Raw genomic sequence first — 16685 nt, 5'->3', positions numbered from 1 at the left:
GAGAGCGGGTCCCGGGGGTCCCCTCCGAGCCCCGTCTCCCGAGAAACACGAGCAGGCGGTTCTCTGCCAGCACCGAGCCCCCCCCCACGTCTTTCCAGGCTTTGAATCCCTTTTCCCAGGAGAACGGGGGGAGCGCGGGGCGCTGCTGTGTGCCCGCCCCGAGGAGTCCCGGTCTCGGGGGGCAACGGGCCCCGCAGCCCTGAGCGGGGTGGACGGGGGGGGGGCTCGCCCCCCGCCACCATCCTGCTGCTCAACCAGGAGTGCGAACTGCACCAGGAGGTCTGGCTCCCTTCTGCCCCCCCAGCCCCCTGCAGATCTGTGCCAGACATCGTCCCAAAGCCATGGTTTCCCTGGAGGCTTCATGAAAATAAAGAGAAGCCTGTTCCCGTTCCACGGAAGGAAAAAGCGCACTCGTGGGGAAGAGCTGCCCTAACACAGAGCTGCCCAACCACGAGGGTGACGCTGGCCTCTGGCAGGCGACCACGGGACACAAATCCCTGGAAAAGGCACGGACCTGCTCCTTCGGGGATTCACAGGACTCTGCTACACAGACACATTTATTCTTTCGTGGGGAAAAGACGCCCAATTCACACATAAGAGAGGATTTTTACTTCTCCCACACAAAGTTATAATTACTACCCTGCCATCAAGAGTGATTATTTTAATCTTTTTTCTTTTTCTTTTTTTTTTTTTTTTTAAATCTCATGTTGATTTATCCTTTCTTTCAAAGAAAGTTTAGAAGTTTAGGGGAAGGCTTTATGTTTGCTTGCTTTAACTTTGTGTGTAATAACTGGCATTGTCCCCAGTATTACCTGGGGACATCATGGGAATCCTCAAAGGAAAACTTAACCAGCAACCTGACACCTTCCAGCTATGGGTAACGAAACTGTCTCCCACTCTGACACACAATTATTTCCTGATGTCTGGAACACCAAAATGGAATTTCAATCCCATACACTCAAATAAAGTCTATGCTGTGGGGAGAAAAAAAACAAACCAACCAACCAACCAACCAAAAAACCAAACCAAACCAAACCCCCCCAAAAAACCCACAAAACCCAGGGTGAATTACATAGACATTTTCAAAAGGCGATGGGATGACACCACTCCAACATGTTTGCTCTCTTTACCGTGGCCGGATGGTTACTGTGGATGTTGAAGGAGACTTAACTCCTTACCTAATCACTGATGTCTAAAGATTTCCCGTGTCTCATTCTGCCAGTTGAAGGCGAGGCTCTGTTTCCTCCACGACAGTCATGGCAATGGTGACAATCCTTTCGTGTTCGTGAACATGCTTTGAAATGACCATTCCTCTTTTCTTGGGTAAACAGCAAGGCGTAGCTTCCTCTGAGGGGAAAAAAAAAGAAAATAGCAGCCTAGCAATCTTGTGGAAGAAAGTCCCACCAGAAATTGGATGATTTCATCTCAGTGTTTTTACACCATTGACTTAATTTTGTTAAATTACATACTCCATTCATCAGAGAGGAGTTGTCTTAGTCCTCCCTGATTAATTAGCTCATTTTGGTGAGTATCTGAAAGCTGTGTTTCATGAACCAGCGCTGTATGTGACTTACAAATATCTAATGGAATTGGATCAAAATGGGGTAATGCATTTACTGCATGTGTCGTGATAAGATGAAAAACTGGAAATTGGAACTGAAGTTGCCTTAGCATTTTCTAATGTTTTCTGATCTTGCATTCAGGAATGTATTTTCATCCCCAATTATAAAAAAAGCTTAAGCTTATGGAAGCATAATTGGCTGTGAAATTCTCGTGATCCAAATGTTGCATATTGCTTTTGCTCATAAGGTCTTCCCAATTGATTTGTGCCCTTTTCAGAGCTGTCTTCTAGAAGAAACAGAGCTGTGGTCCCATTTCTCAAGGACCCTGAGACATTTGGTCTGGCAGACAGCAAGTTAACCCAGTTTTCTGGTCGTTTTGGGGCTTCTGTAAGTGCACTCCCTTCATCTGAAATCCCCTCTATTCTTCCAAATGGATGAGATATTCCTCTTTCTGACATGTGGCACACTATTGTCCTCTATCTCTGCTAAAAAGAGGATGAAATGCTGTCCTCAATTTGAGTCAATAGTAAAAGTCCCATGGATTTGAATGAGGCCTGCGTTCAAACATTATCAATATTGAATGAAGCAATTGCTCTACAGACAGTTCCATCTTGAACTCCTCCATCACCACGGAGTCCTAATTTGTCTATAGGTCCCACTGATTTACATTATTTTGGTATAATTTAGTATTCCATTTGCTTAAAGTATTTTGAGTTCTCTGTAAATGAGAACTATAAATATGCTTTCAAAATTAATCAGTTCTTAAGCTTTCATATGTGACATGATATTTCACTTCCGACTTGGCTCTGGTGCAGGATGTGTACATGATGGTAATTCAGTCCTCATTTAGTATTCACAGGAGTGCTCTTATTACTGTGGCACGGTTAGGAAGACTCAAAATACTGAAGGCACAGGATCCCTTGGTATGATTCAAGCTGAGCAATAAAAATATCCACATTCTGTAAATGGATGTAACTTCTTTAGACGAGAAATTTCTCCTATTCCCATGGCCCTCCTAAAGATATAATTTTTTGATTCCTAGATACAGGGTGAATATCCTTTTCAGAAAACTGATCTAGCAATCAGGGGTATGTACCCAGCCTGCATTCTGAAAAGCAAAGACTTCACCAGTCCCTTCCTCACTCTCAGTGTTTCTATTCTCTCCTTTTGTTTGGCTTTCACTATTGTCATCTTTTGCCACTCTATTTTATTTTAGATATAACTTCATTGCAGAAAACCTGCTGTTTAGTCTTTTTCAACTATTATACTTCAAGCCAGTCCTCTCCCTATTTCCCATGGCAGATAGTATTAAATAAAATATTCAATACTGTGATTTTCTCTTTTTTCCAACTAGCCTGATGAAATTTGCATTTTTTCACTCCAACAGAACCATGCCGTTTCCCTTTTTTTTTTTTTTTACTTTGACAGATAACCAACCATTTTCAAGCTTTAAATTATATCCAGGATTTTAACCAAAAAAAGCTTTGGGGAATTCTTGATTTTTACATTTGAAACAGAGAATTAGTTTTCAAAATCCCCTGACAAATGGAGAATTAATGTAATTATAATATCACTGGATATAAAATTTTAAAGATGAGTAACTGAGAAAAGAAAGGATTTTAAGTCAGACAGTTGAAAATATTCTGATTTACGGTTTTTGTTGTTAAAACCTACTTAATCCAATATCTAATAAACAATTTGGACAAAGGATCTATTTGTTTTAAAAAATCAACACTCCTGTCCTTTCAATTAAAATGTCAGACCTCACAATAAACATCTGAGACCTTCAACAAGTCCTTCAGCAAGACATGTGATTTCTAAGGTAAAAGCAGTTTTCCTCTCCACTCTCCTCCAAAATAAACCAAAATAATCTCAGAACAATCACGTAGGACTACTTTCTGTGTCTTTAAAAGTGAAAAAGAAGCCCATTTAAATGTGTTTTGCCAATCATCTTTAAAAGAGTAGGTTGAATATTCTCTTATTATTCTTTGCAGTTTATTCTTATATGGGTAATGACTTAATGCCAGGAAGCTCCTGTCTAAGTGGAGTAATAGAAGGCACACAAGGGGTTTACACCTCACTTTCAAAAAGTTGTCCTGTGAAATACGTGAATATCAGTTCAAAGGAGGTTTTTATGTAAATGCAAAGAGCTGTCATTGTCACACTGTGGTCTATGCTGCCTTCTCCATGAAGATAAATACACAGCTAACAAAACATAATATTAAATAAGGTTTTAGAGAGAAAAGACATAGACACATAAAGCCAAAGCAAAAGCAGAATAATGCCCCCAGCAGCCATGACAGGTCTCCCAGCCCTTCTTCAACAGCACAGTGTTGAAGGCTGCAAAATTTCAAGAGGCTGATGGATTTCTAATAGTACTGGCATAGTCAGAGAGCATCTGTCAGTATTAATGAACAATTTGGGACAGATCCTCTAGGCATCCTCTGTACTTTGGTTTACTAGAAATCCCACCTGAGACACATCCAGGAGTGTACACTGAACCTGAGCATGTGTGAAGGTGGTCCCATCCTTTGAGCAAACCTCGTTCCCTTTAACAGACCTGTTTCTTTGTACTTACAAGGTAAGACAGAAAAAAACAGATACTCCCAATTCTCCTTCATAATGTTTCCACTGAGGTAGATGCTTTGATTATGCCCGCTCCACTGTAAAGTAAATCAAGTTGGTCACTTCACATGACAGCTTTGTTCTGCACCTAGTGGGTCTTGCTGCTCTTCTCTGAAATTATGTTAATTTTAACTGGTTTTGCAATGGACAGACTGGGACCCTGCAGAGTAGATAAGGAGCAGTGCAAGTAAAAGTCTCCTTACAGCTTGTATTTAAGTCTATGTACTTGTTTCATATACATCCTAACACTGCTTTTTTTTTTTTTTTTTTTTTTTTTTTTGCATCAGTGGTGATCTTCATAAACCTACTCACAGCAATGCACAGATCTCCCAGCTGATGAGCTGGATCCTGAATTGCTCCTCAAAACTGTACTAAATGTGCTCAGTTTTTCTTTTCCAATATGCAGTGCTTTGAATTTCATATGCCACTTTAGAAGTTACCAGCTTTTTCACTCAAAGTTTATTTTGGTCATTTTCTTTTTAAATCTCCTAAAGAAGGGGAAAAAAAAAATCCATTTCATCTGCAAGTACAGATGATGACTCTGGTTTCCTTCCAGGCTCACATCACAAAATTCCATTTATTTGTGATTTATTAAATGGAAGTTAGAGCAATGAGGCATTGGTGATGCAGATGGGGTAGATTAGTTTTCTTTTAAACTAATTCAGATCAAAATTTTTGGTCCTGGCAGGCCAAATCGTACAAGAGATAGGAGAAGGAAAGATCTATATGCCTTGTCTGTTAGAAACAGGACCCTCGTGTTGTGACTTGGCTGTGACGATGACGGTGGCAGCCAAGGCTACTAGGAGAGAAACAGATAATATGGAAGGGAGAAGATTCATATTTTTGGTGAAAGAAGCTTAATTTTCAAACATGCAGAATCGCACGACCATTCATTTCTTCAAATCATTTTGCTCACATGTAAATTTTCTTGTAGCTCAGGAGTTTTTAATTCTCAGGCCTTTTCTACCATCTGTAACTCAATCTCTATTTTTTTAAAGAAATTGCAGACATCTGTTTAAATACCCATCTCTTCCGTCACATGGAATTTTGGATTCAAAAATCTAAGCTCGAAAATAATACTGAAGTTGGATTACATTTCCAAGCAACCACGGACCGGCATTTTAAATGCTGCCATTTTAATTAGCCCGTTCCGTTATAGTGGCTGTACTGGGCTCTGTGGTGCGTGAACAATATCTGGTGTGGGTGCGGGTCGGCGAGCTGGACGAGGGGGTCATGCTGCCACAGGGGCTGGGGGATAGGGAGAGGGGAGCTGGAGAAGAGCCCCCTGGCTCAGTGCAGCCAGTTCTCCTGCAGCGGGAAGAGGGTCTGGCCTTCCAAAGGGGGCTGCAGTGCAGAGGGACCGTTGCTGAGCCTGGGACTCTGCTGTGGTCCTGCATCATGTGTAAAGCTGATCCTGCCCGTAAGACCAGAGCCAGCTCAACTGGCATAAGTAAAACTGAATTTTGCTGCCCCACGCCTGACTATATGCAGCGGTGGGTACAATTTCAGAGTGTAATCAGGGACATTCAGGGATGGGGGATGGATATGGCAGAAGGAAAGGGATGGCAGAGCAGTGAGTACCACGGAAGGGGATGAGAAGGAGATTTGGGATGTTCCTAGGGGCTGTAGTGAGACATGTGTTTTCTTCTTTTTGAAGCCTGTCCTCCTCCAAGACACCCTGTTTCTCCCTCACCCTTCTTCCAGGGTCCTGGATGTGCCAGCAGGCAGGTCTCCATCCCCCAGCTCCCTCCCTGAAGGGTCACTCCCCACTGCATCCCCACCCTCACTCTCCCCAAAAACCACTATTCCCATATAAAATAGTAGAGGAAGAGAGGCTGGGGCCAGACCTTTCAGAGCATTTCACTTCTCCAGAACTGCTTGCCTTGGATGTTTGTAGGAATTCATACTTCAGACCGGCACAAAATACCCCATTCTTTGTGTTTCTTGAGAACTTACTCATCGGTGGACTTTGCCCCTTAATCAGCTCCTTGCTTGCCTTGCTGGAAAAGGAAGACATTTCCCTGGGTACACAGGAGGTCTGATTCATTTACATGAATGCCCAATGGATTGATAAGATCTTATATGTTTCATTGCAGGCAGAGGTATCTGGATCCCTCATCTGAGTGAATTTTTCAAAGGACTGAGAAAGTGCAGACAGAGGGCCAGTGGGAATGAAGCCACATGGGATTTCAAGCCTATTTACAAAACCTGGTGTTTGAATTATAGTGGTGAGCACTCCAAGCTTTCACTAAATCTCATAAGGACATGAGTGGCACCACGGCAGAAGGTTTCTCACCTCCAATTGTGGAAAATAAGATCTTGAGTCCAGGGAAGCCAGACCTGGCTCAGAGATAGGAAGCTGGAAGTACCCAGCTATGGGTGTCTTTCACAGACAGGGATAACTTGCATTTGTGAAGGAAAATATTTGTCACCACAGAGCTATATTTTGCACCATACTCTGAAAAAAGTGTTAAGTTTTTCACCCTGCAGACTGTTCTATGGGAAGCAATTAAGATGCATTTAAGCAGTGGGCTAATATTTTTATCCAAATATTTTATCCAAAATGCATTAGAAAAAAACCAAACAACCCTACCACTTTCAAATAACGTTAAAAACCTTAACTTACACCAGTCCTTATGTCTAGGTCCTGCTAAACTTCAGTAATTAATCAAAAATGAAAGTGAAGCCAGAAGGCCACAAATCATGCAGAATTTGTTCTTTTTACTACACTAATAATTAAAATCAGGAAAAGTGAAAAAATAGTTATTTGACAAAAGAACAATCAAAATACAGCTCCCACAAATGAAGATGCCAGGAATACTTTGATAGGAAATTCTTTTTAAAAGACTCTATTCGGTGGCAAGTTGGGCTGCATGTGTTTCCTAGGTAAAATTAGCTCACGGGGAGCTTCTACATTCTTAATTTTACCTAATATAACTTTGTTCTGCAAAATACTTGGACAACAAAATACACAATGAGTACCAATCAGTTAAACAAACACAATTAGACTTTTTTCAGCTCCACATTTCACTTCTCAGAAAGTATTTACTGTCAACACTTAAATCCAATCTTGTGTAATTCTAGTTAACAGAAGTTGTAAAAGTGCTCGTATCTAATGGTAAACACAGATTCCACTTTTCTGGGGAAATTTCATAGTCCTTGGGGGGTGTATAAAATTCATATTTTTTGAAAAATCAGGGGAAAACTTTTAGTCACTCATAAATATTTTTTTTAAAAGTTTTACAGACATGTTTGCAGCTCAAGCACCTGGAGGACCACTCTTAGATCCAGAATGCTCACCCGGGTTTTGAAGAAGTACTGAAAGGATGGCAGGCGGCAGCAGCTATGCATTAATACCATATTAAGTTTTTCAGCCAGAGTTCAGCTGGGGCTTTGGAGCCAGGGGAGGGATCACAGTGCACTTCCATGGGAGATGACGACAAGCACGCAGTTACAGAATTCAGTTTAACTCCACAGGACTTGGTGGAAGGTGGAGCAGATCACTTACAACTTCCAGAAAAGCTTTGGTCTATGTTTTGTTTTAAATTAAACTTTAGCCAATAGAGAAATATTAATATACACATATCAAAAACTTTTCTATATAGTTGAGAAAATAAAGTCAACACCATAAAGTATGGATGATACATATCCTCTATTTTTCATTTACTGTTCATTTGCAGAAGAGCACGTGATTTATGTTGTGAATGTACCAACATATTTCTAAGTTTAATTTGATAGTATTCCTGCAGGAATAGGCTAATCTTCATTCATACCTGCCTGTAATAATATTTATTACTGTTCTTCTGCTCCTCAGCTGCTGACTGAATATTCTATGTCTGTCTGGTGAGTACACTTTTCCCAAAATAGTCCATGACCACTCTTTCCTACATTTGCACGAGAGATGTACTATTATTATATTCACATGTAAGAAGTTAGGCGATCCTGCAAAAATGTTTTTCAGTGATATCACTTGTCCAACTTGTAAATTGATTTACAGTTTGCAATGTGACATCATAAGTGGCATGTGACAAGGTCTAAGCAGGAAATATTTTGTAGTCTCTTCGAAATCTAGCTGCAGTTGCTCTCTTTTAGATCCTCTGTTTGTTTACCCAGAAGAATTAACGTTTGGTCAAAGAGAATAACCTGGCACTACTGTTACTGAGTATTCAACTTTCTTCCAATATTTAAAGCTGAATTATTAATGGTTTTTAGAACATGGCTTCTGAGATACAATTCCACACCACTAGCTGCATTGGGAAAAGAACAGGAGCCAGCCCTGAAAATGTAACAAAGCATGTTTTGAATGCACAGGACATGCAAAGCCACAAATGCCAGCCGACCAACACCACCTGTTTAAAGCCACATTCAACAAAGTGGAATTTCCTCGTGCACAATAATGCCTGTTGTGGTAAGTAACTAGACTCTTGAGGAAACAGCCTTTAAAAGGTATTTTCCTCTCTAGCGAAAGGAATTCTCACTACACAGACACCTCCAACAAGGTAATGCTTTGCATTTTCATTTGTTTTCATGTGCAGATATCTCAAAACAATAATATCCACACAGAAGCCAACCCTGGCCCCCATAATGCCAATGGAAAAAAAACCCTTCTTTTGACTTCACTGGGATCATGATGCGGTCATAATTGATTAATCCTCATGCCATTCCTGTGAGACGAGTGAGGGATATATAGAGATCACTTCACACACTACTGCGGCACGGTTGTTTCTGGAAAATATCAGCTGTTCCAAAACGGAGAGGAGCCCAGCACACTGTTCGGAACAGGATGCAATGGCCAACACTATCTCCGTCTGGAACAATACAGGAAACGCTGATAGCCAGAATGGCATCACTGAAAATAGATTTTGGCCAGCACACAGGGATTAAGAGCCTTACTTTTCAAAAGGTGTGCTGGGACCTTTAATAACCATAAATAGTCAGGACTCTGTATTTGTGCCTCATTGGAAAGATGGCAGCACTCGCAGTACGGTGTTTCCTCATGCCATGCTGACACATTGCTTCATTGCTGGAACATCAGCAGCTTTCAACAGGACTGACGTGATTTCCGAGTCAAACCGAGAGCCACAGCAAAGCCCTGACCCTGCTGAAGACAAAATCACAACAGTACTTGGAACCAGTGGAACAAGGATTTCTCTCCCTGGAAATACTCTGTGAGATCTGGCAGCAACATTCCTCATCAGATAGCAACCATGAGATCTTTGATATCTTATGTAACTGCCATCCTTAAATAAAACGTATATCTAGTTCATCATTCTTTCCCCTGATTTAATTAGAATCTTGCTTAGTTTTTCAGGTTGGCGAAGTCTTATCTTGCAATATGCTGCAGATGCTACTGCTTGGAGATTAACGTTTGCTTTTTAATTAAAGTTTTCACTCAGAAAGTTTGTGATACCCCCACACCAGCATTTAAGTCCAAGAAAAAAACTGTGTATTATTCCTACAATGAGCAGCCATAGCATAATATGAAACAATCACATTTGATGTATCACCAAAAATTACTGTGTGGTTTTCATTTATGTGTGAGATTTTCTGAGCTTGTTTTTAATGAGCATTCATCAGGATGTTTCCAAGATAACATCTCTTTATTTTTTTAAGTTTAGACTGCTGTGCAGTCAGCATGTTTTTCTGCACTGGTTCCCAACCAACATTAGAAAGCAGAGTTCAGCTGAGCACTAGCATGCTAAGCAGCTGGTTGCTACCACAGCATGGCTTCTGCAGGCGGTGCAGGGATGGGAAAGAGACAGCCACAACTCAAGAAAGTGGTGAAGAGAGACCTGAAACTGGGAGGATGAGCAGGGCCATGGGAACAGTGGTCCCAGCAAAGAAAACTGCTGCAGGAGTCCAGGGCAAAGATGGAGAAGAAGTTAGGGCAGTGCTGGGGCAGGCAGGGATGCTGTGCCTTGACATCTGAGGCAGAGGGCTCGAGGAGGGCAGGAGGGGGTGCAGAGGGGTGGCAGCCACAGCGTAATCCCCTGAAAGATCAGGATTGTCTGCTGGAAAGAATGATCTCCAGTCCTAGTTTAGTAACAGGAGGGAGAGTTATTACTGCTAGGAGTAGTGGTGACCTAGACCCCAGGCAAGGACCAGCCCCAGCACAGCACAAACACAGAATGAAAAGATAGTCTCTACCCACAGAGTTTCCAGATTTTGTGCAGAGCAAGGAACAATGCAGGGATGCACAGGGGAGTGCATGGCAGTAGCGAGGCAATGTCCGAACAAGGAGGAGATTGCTCAGTCCAGCTTTGCAAAACCCTGCAGTCTTCTCTGCAGCTCAGCTAATTCACTTATACCTTATTTCACTTTAGCCCTGTGTGGTCTCAATACAGATTGGTATCTCTTGAAAATTTTGGTTTACAATTAAAAAAACCCACAAACTTCAGATTAAGAAGACACTCTAAATTTGAAGTAGTATAAAGTTGGCCCATACTTCAGCCCTTGCTTTCTCTAATGGCCCTTAAGAGGAACTGCAGAGAACATTCAAGAACTCTCCTTATGTGCAAAGAGAAGAGAAAGAAGGGAGACAAATTCCTGTACGAACTAACAGCTTCTTGGTAAAGCCATCTGGGGAGAGCCACGTTTAGTATCTAACAGAGGGAGCATTACTTAGACCACTTCCACTGACCTCAGCCTTGAGAGGGAACAAAACACCGCAATACTGTTGTGTTTCACTGCCGTTAGCAGAACCTGAACATGTGCTCAAACATCTGCTGTGGCTTTCACACAGAAGCGGGAGGACGGGCATGAGCAGGGCACATCTCATTGCACATCTACCTGCAGGGCTGGCAGCAAGGGCACATTTCAAACCTGGATCAGAGAGGACGCAGGAGTCCCACACAAGAAGCCTCAGGCATTGTCCCGAGGCTCCAGTACCTGGGGGACATCACCATCCACAGAAGGGAGACCAGGAGTAAAATGGGAGACCTAGGTATCCTCTTTAGAGGTTGAATATTTGACTTTGTATCCAAGGCAACTGATTGGTGTGCAACATGCAAACTGCATAAACTATCCAACCCAGGAGGAACACTAGACGTTTGCTAAAAAGGCATAACCACTTCCTTCTGCTAGATCCTCGGTTTTGCAAGGATCTGAGTTTCTGATTTAAACATAACAGAAATTGTTACCAGATGTGCATGTCAGGGCCCTGAATGCACTGACAGGCCTTAAGTGCCACGGCCAGCCCCCGTGGGGCTCCCCCACACCCCTGCCGCAGGCTCAGGGGCTCAAGTAAGCTCAGCCCTGGGCCCTTGGTCACGGCTGCGCCGGCTTTAGATCCAGCTGTGCTGCGGCTGTGCTGTGCCCTGCTGATCTGGGCAGTGACCCATGGAATGAATGGCTGACTTGCCTTGGACTCGTCTCATACCCGTGAGCTCGTCCGGCCCTCTGAGCTCTTGGCTGCTGTCCTTGGCCAGCCCTGCTCAGGGGCTGTGCGATGGGCCCCCCTACCCCGCCAGCCGTGCTGTCGGCTCCCCGTCCCTCCCTGCTCCCCGACAGCAAAGAGGAAATTCTCTAAATTCCCCTTCTAAACTCAGCTAGGCGCTACCGATTTGTATCTAACTTAAAGTTGGTGTTTCCATACTGCAGCAGATTTGAATGTTTTCGACTTTCGACTGGATATGGGCATGAGAAATGAGCCCAAACTAAAATTAAATAGCCAACTATAAAAGAAAATTGAATATGAATAGAATCTAGTCCTAGAAACTTCTGCAAGTGCCTCCTTTATGTTTTGCAACTATCTTAACAATAGGCAATCCATGGTAGCACTGATTCATACATCCCCACTTGCAGGATTATTCAATATCTAAAAAGTGTCTGAGTTGGAGTTTAGACAGCCTGACAATTATGATGAGTTTGATATCGTAGTGTTTGTCTACTCCATTTTCTGACTTTCAGGCAGTTCCACAGAAGTACGCTTTAAGTATCTGAGTATTCCTCCCACTTCTTTTTTTTTCTTTCTTTTTTTTTTTTTTCCAGTTGTACAGTACCTACATCTGGGAAAGAACATAACCTGTGCACCAGATGTGCTATGTAAAAACTTCTGCCTGCCCTTCAGCCACAGCATGCGTGCCTCCACGGGGTCTAACCCACCTCCACCCCAAATGAGGAACATATGGAGCACCATGAATGGCAGAAACAAGACTTCACTTTGAACTACATTCCTCCTATCAAAGGGCCCTCTGTCTTGCCTTCTTCTTCTCCATTCCTCTGGGTAATCATGAGAAAAGAACTGAACATTTGGAAAAGCCTCCTGGGGACAAATTCATTTCTAGTGTAACTCTGCTGAAGTTAATGGTGTTGCACCAAGGATTAAAATGGCACCATAATATTAAAAAACAGAGACAGCCTACTACTCTGTAATTACTGTCTAAGAGAGCAAAAATAATAAAAATGATTCATTCTTATAGACCCCAAAGGGCACAGCTGGCTTAGTCAGTTTAAAAGGTGAAAATAAAAGAAGGCAGCTAGAATGTAGTGATTTCTAATTTGTATATATGTATATACATATGCATAAATGACAGTCAGATAACACCTCCTCTGCACTAATTTTAAGAACAATACACTAGAAATATAATTTAATGTGACTGGAAGTTTTAAATGACTGGTAACAAAAATAGCTCTTAGGAAAATTAAAAGGCCTTCTTTCATACTGGCATAAATTAGGAATAAATTCCTTCTAATCAAGTGTTACACTGTTGTAAGCTTAATGCAAAGGAACTGGGCCTCGCAGCACCAAAACCAATATTCTGTAACACAATCAAGCACCAGGAATCGCATTTTCCCCTTTTTAAAAAAGGACAATGTTATTTTTTTAGGCAGTTAACATTTAAAGGTCATTGTTATGGGAAGGAAACATTTCTTGTATTAAGTTTAGTGAAGTTGGTAGAAACACGCAGTCTGTTCCTTTATGGACTTCACTTTACAATACCATATGGAGGTGTGTGAAAGACACTCTGAAGCTCGACAATATTGTACAATATAACGGCAAAGGCAAGGCAGAGATCTGACAGAATAACTGCATGGGCTTCAGAGGCATTTGTCAGTAACAGCTGTTATAGCTCCTTCTTGTTATTTAAGTGAGCTTCATCTAGGCAATAATCCCTTCCAGCCAAAGGAATAATACCCCATGATGAGAACGGCTCTTCTGAGCACAGGAGGTCCTAGGGAAAGAGCACACCTCCGAATATTTCTGCAGATTGGCTAAAGAGTATCTCGGCTTACCTATCTCTCAGTGCAATGAACGATCTAGCAAATACTTTGCGGTCATCACTTACTCAGATGTCCCCTGGTAATCTTACAGCTCTTCTGCCCACAGAAACACAGCTTTCCTTTAGTGTGTAATCAATAACAAGGCTGCCACGCATGCCCTTTGTACCTGCCCTTAGCCAGAACACAAAGTCTTGCTCTCTCTAGCAGTGCCAGACATTACCATTTCCTAGAATAAGTTATCTGGGGAAATCAGATTTTGTTGTACAAACAGACCAGGCAGTCAGTTACACTGTAACTGAGACACTGAAAAAAGGAATGGGGGGAGAGGGAAATTGGTTGACAGGAAATCACTGAGTAGATTCAGCAAGCTAAGAAAAAAAAATAAATCAGAGTTTTGAAGACAAATTTTCACTATTATCTGATATATTGTTATCAAAGAAACCCAGCAGGATCCATAACAATCTATGGATGTTTCTCTGCTTATTCGTTTATAGACAACTATTCCCTTGATCAGACAGGTCCCAATTACAAGGGATGTTAGTTAGTTCCTTAGCTGATTTCTCAGGGTAGATATTAACATTGAAGTAAAAGGATCCCTCCTGTTTAAAGATATAAAAATGCACAAAAAATGTAGTTCTCCTTTTCCCCTGCTACCAAGATACATGCTGACTTTTCATTAAAAATGCCACAGCTGTCAACCTCTACTGAGATAAAGCAACGAACCTAGTCATAAAGAAACAGAAGATTGCAAAAAATACAAGACTTTAAACAAACAAAACTTGAATAATGTTTTCCTTTTGTTTCTTGGTACAGGCTGGTTATTCTGTACAGCAGACTTACTTCTTTTGCCAAGAAGTGTCCATAATAACAAGGGCTAGAAATTAATTTTCAAAAGAAAATTGAGTATAATGAAAACACATGAGTCCAGAGCTGGGGATTTATGTAAAACATCAAATACAGAGTCTTGTGACAGAACAGTAAGAGTTATCAATATCAAATAATTATAAAAAGAACTGTCATTTTTCCATTGTTTCAAGGCAAACAAGACTCTGCTAGTTTTAGCATAGCTTTGTTCAGTCAGGAAGATCCATTCTACAAAAGCTCCAATAATTTCTGATAGGCTAAAAGGAACAACTCCTGGTTTAAAATTTAGAAGATAAGACTTAATCTAACAGTATGTTATTTAACATAATGAAATCCACAGGAAAAAAAAAAAAAAAAGCAAACCCTTTGAGGCTTTATCACACTAGAGTAGACTTCAGAGATGCTGATTACAAGATTGTGTTCCCACAAAAACAACACATTAATTACCCGGAGAGCCTTGAAGTGAGCAGAAAGATTGCAAGTGTGGATTATCAAGTCGTCAGTCTTGACAACACTTGGAGCTAGACCTTTTAAGTACTTGGGCACTTACTATGTAGGTATGGGCTATGCGAGGCATTTAGTGGGTGTTGAAAGTCCTGCTCGGTGCCAATATCACCTGTACTTTGGGTTTTTTTACATGCAGCTTGAACTTCAGTATAACATCTGTGAGAAACCTTAGATTATTGCTACCCAGATCACGATCTCCTTCTTGATGTTATAACCCATAGCAGGCACAAAGACACGTCACGAACAAAGATCCAAAGCACAAGCATCACGTATAAATATATATGATATGTATATAATTATGTGCCACTGATTTAGTCATTCCATACAAGTGTTTTTCTATGCAGAATATGCTGATGAGAGCACCTTAGCAAAACTGTAATTTGTGAATGCTCATGGCATTTACAAGGGGTCCATGCCTTAAACACAACATATATATATATATATATATATATGCTTAGATTATGTACATGCTTGAATGTATGGATGACTTCATTCTATAATTATAAGTTTAATATTAAATTAAGTTTGATCTTTTAATGAAAAAAGTCACTCAAGAAACAGCAGACTAGATCCCTTTCATTAAGGATCATCTCATTAATTTTATGCATGAAATCCTCTGTAGACACACCTGAAACTGCAACATCCAGTGGTCAAAATGAAACATGTCTGGGGAAGAAATAGAATCCTACTTACTTCTGCCCATTTTAAAACAGCAGTCAGTGGAACAGGGATTATATGGGGAAAACTCAAGGTAGAATATATAATTTTTCAGCCAAAATGACAATTTGTTTGGCTTAGAACTAGCTATCCAGGATATTTGCATTAGGCTGTTTGAATTGAGGCCATCATTTCTATTCTGCAAGTGACAATACACCCTGCTATAGGTCACGCAGGGGAGCAGACAGTAATTACTGCTGTTTATATCAAACACAGGGCACTTATTTCAGTCTAATATTTTTTGAGAATCGGATGCCACTGTCGCTGTTGCTGGGGTATTTCGTTTCAAATGATGTACTCAATTAACAGTCTCTATGTTTTGCTAGTGCCTGTGAGGGGTAGAGTGTCTAGTAGAGCTTATAAAAAAACATTGCTTTTTGAAAGGGTTCTACAAAAAAAAAAATCTATTTCTTATACACAGCACGAGAGACCATTTACAAATCATTGGTTTAGGAGTTGTGGAAAACAGACAGCGATGTAAAGATGTCAGCATTGTGGAAACGAGGCAAATAGGGAAAGAGGGACACCAACACCATTTCTGCTGCAGGAAGGTCTCGATACCACCAGTGGTTCGGAGTAGAGAGGCAACGCCGCATCCCCACACTGCAAATCCTTTGGAGACGGAGCTGTTAGCAAGTCCTGTGGCGCTTCGTAAGGGAGTTAACAACACCCGGGGCTGCAGGAGCCCAGGAGGGGAGGTGCAGTTCCCTGCCTCTAGCTATTTACCTGCACAGGACCTTGTTTAGGAAAAGTTTTGACGCTCATGCATAACTTTACGGGTGTTAGGCGACAGGACTAACCACCGGCTGCAGCACCAGGTGCGAGCGTAAATATGTTGCTGAAGCAGAGGCCAAACCAGAATTACTTCGGTTTACGCAGAATTATTTAGCTGCCTAAAAGGCTTCGTGTCATCTCACTTCCCTCAGCCAACGCATCTCTAACCTTTTTATGCCTGAAAGACCCTCAAATCGCATTGCTAGTAGCCACAGGGCCACGGCTGGAGGCGCCGCGTTCACTTTACGCTTTCCAGTTGCACCTTCCCGTTAAAACCCAAATATTTCGGGTTTCACCTCCTTAAAACCTGCGTAGGAGCCAAGGACAGCTGCCCACGCGTCTCGATACTATTTATGTCGACGGGCTTCGTGCCAAGTGCGAAGGAATCAATCCTTCCGCCACCCCGGGCCCCCC

General features: G+C 41.7%; 1 protein-coding gene across 1 annotated transcript in view; it reads left to right on the top strand.

The window, feature by feature from the left end:
* Positions 1 to 7514: 7514 nt before the first annotated feature.
* The window catches only part of RAMAC (RNA guanine-7 methyltransferase activating subunit), a 14516-nt gene continuing 5345 nt past the window's right edge, over positions 7515 to 16685 (top strand). The window contains exons 1-2 of the mRNA XM_026855728.1: positions 7515 to 7526; positions 9999 to 10002. The gene's annotated coding sequence lies outside the window, so the exon portion shown is untranslated. The remainder of the gene's footprint in view (positions 7527 to 9998; positions 10003 to 16685) is intronic.

The sequence above is a fragment of the Athene cunicularia genome, assembly GCF_003259725.1.
Source record: "Athene cunicularia isolate RWA chromosome 10 unlocalized genomic scaffold, athCun1 chr10_part1, whole genome shotgun sequence".
NCBI lineage: Eukaryota > Metazoa > Chordata > Aves > Strigiformes > Strigidae > Athene > Athene cunicularia.
This window is presented reverse-complemented; position numbering and strand designations above follow the sequence as displayed.